A 2,189-nucleotide genomic window follows, 5' to 3' on the forward strand; every position below is an offset into this window, starting at 1 on the left:
AAATATGTCCCTTGTAGTTCTATCAGCAAGAATATCTAAAACGCGGTTAGAGCAAAAGAGTGTCATCACTTAAGCGCGATCCTGCCAGGAGTCGAACCTGGAATCTTCTGATCCGTAGTCAGACGCGTTATCCATTGCGCCACAGGACCGTGTTGCGATGTGAGTTTCTGTGATCAAATATAAATATTGCAGACTGGAAAGGAAACCTACGCTCAAAATTACTCAGGCAATGGCTATGGTGTTAGTGTATGTGTGTTCGTTGGACATAGAAAATCCATGCAGTAATTAAAATTATCGCCTTCTGTTCCGGTTCGTAAGTCCTCCACCCTCTTCGAGACCTGTAAGTATGCCATGTCCCTTCTTCCTTTTCTCGAAACCTCCGTACGTTTCAACTACAGAGCTTCCAACCGATTACGTGACCCTCTTTGGGACGTACGAACAATACGTATAATTATCTCCCTCTTAATGCGAAACAATCACCATAAGCGGTTGGAAATTTGGATTGTGGGCTTGTTTATCTAGTTTCATAATAAACCAACTAAATGTTAAGATGTTTGTAAATTCAATATAAACATTCTGCTTTATTGTATTTTGCATCAGACCATTTCCCCAATTTCCTTCGGGCCGAAAAATAGCCGGTGTTCCGGGTCGTACGCTCTGCGTTGGCGGCACTTGGCCGTGACGATTTATATTCATAGGTAATAGGCGCGTGCCATACACTATCCTGAGTATTTCCGTTATGTGTCGAGGAGTCTTTTAGTGATTGTTGGGCACATGCGCGTAACGTTATTCCGTACCGAATATACGTGTCCATAAAGCCCTTGATGTCCTTAAAATGACTGCAGACACAAGGTTAGATCAAAGGAATGTCTAATATTGACCAGACTATAGCAGGTTCACGTTAAATCGTGTTCAATCAACAGTCGCCAATAATGCAATTAGTTTTTTGATATCGGACGAGATAAAGACAGACAAGCATTAATTTCATTGGTCACCACTTTAATAAGTTTCAGGAACAACAGTCGGTTCAGAAATAATAAGCACATTCGCTGTGTTATTGATTTAATTAACTTACAATGGAAAAAACGGGTCTTCTACGTTTTGCCATAGCCTTTCAGCGGCGAAGGTTATCGAGCCAACAGAAGTTTAGTATTGTTTAGTGTTATGTGGAGGTTATTAGAAAGTAGTTTTTCTCACCCATTTGGTATGGACAAGGCAAAAAAGAATTCCCATACCGGGAATCGAACCCGGGCCTTCTGGGTGAAAGCCAGATATCCTAGCCACTAGACCATATGGGAGATAATGTAAACTGAATTTTCAGTCTCATCTAAACTACAGAGTGTTCCATCACGATCGAGCTTTTCAAATATTGAATAACTCCGCTATTGTTAGTCGATTTTAACAAATGAACTCTCCATTAGTGTCCATTAGAACGCGGCCTTTTTGAGCATTTTCATTGTATTTGACAGCATTTCACTAATAGGCAACTTAATAGCAGCAATTTCTGCTGCGATGTTAGAGAGCTCATTTTCCATCGTCGTCAAAATGTTAAAGTCAGTTTATGTTTTCATGAACATAATTGTTACTTTACGGCAAAATGTTGTTTAATAAAAAGGGCAGGGTGCATGGATGTGTAAGTCGAAATTGATCAAAAAAGAAATGGAGATGCCGGGGATCGAACCCGGGGCCTTTCACATGCAAAGCGAACGCTCTACCACTGAGCTACATCCCCTCTTGGGCAAGTTGAAAACAATACTCAATTTAAATCGGGAAAAGATGTGTAGTTGAGTACATTTTTTTTTTTGTAAATAAAATTTGTTCTTGCTGAGTTCTTATTTTAACAAATAAACGACAACTCGCAAAAAGTTGATTTTTGGATGAAAAGGGAATTTAGGTAACTGTACAACAAAGACCGCTCGGCGGTTGTATTCGGATAAATGTTAATAAAAAAATCAAATTAAATTCTCATCTAAACCTCATTATGACCTTGATAGATTAGGTCATCAGAACTTAAAAGTTGTACAATAAACTCTATGCTTGTTTGTAAAAATAAGGAAAAGTTGTTACATCCATCTTGACACTAAAAAGTGTTGAAACAAACAAACAAAGATCTTTCTCTTCGCAATTTGAAGAGGCTTGAAGGTGTTCAATTCCAGGAATCAATTCCTCATTACGTTATCCTCCTAAAA

At 38.8% G+C, this 2,189-nt stretch overlaps 3 non-coding genes across 3 annotated transcripts; all 3 read right to left on the reverse strand.

Moving 5' to 3' along the window:
- Nucleotides 1–76: 76 nt before the first annotated feature.
- Trnar-acg (transfer RNA arginine (anticodon ACG)) lies at nt 77–149 on the reverse strand. The gene has a single exon. It is a non-coding gene; the product is annotated as a tRNA-Arg (tRNA).
- Nucleotides 150–1,226: 1,077 nt separating this feature from the next.
- On the reverse strand, nt 1,227–1,298 carry Trnae-uuc (transfer RNA glutamic acid (anticodon UUC)). The gene has a single exon. It is a non-coding gene; the product is annotated as a tRNA-Glu (tRNA).
- A 362-nt stretch (nt 1,299–1,660) lies between these two features.
- Nucleotides 1,661–1,732, reverse strand: Trnaa-ugc (transfer RNA alanine (anticodon UGC)). The gene has a single exon. It is a non-coding gene; the product is annotated as a tRNA-Ala (tRNA).
- Between the last annotated feature and the right edge of the window lie 457 nt (nt 1,733–2,189).

This window comes from Anopheles bellator, unplaced genomic scaffold (genome assembly GCF_943735745.2).
Source record: "Anopheles bellator unplaced genomic scaffold, idAnoBellAS_SP24_06.2 scaffold01670_ctg1, whole genome shotgun sequence".
Classification (NCBI taxonomy): Eukaryota; Metazoa; Arthropoda; class Insecta; order Diptera; family Culicidae; genus Anopheles; species Anopheles bellator.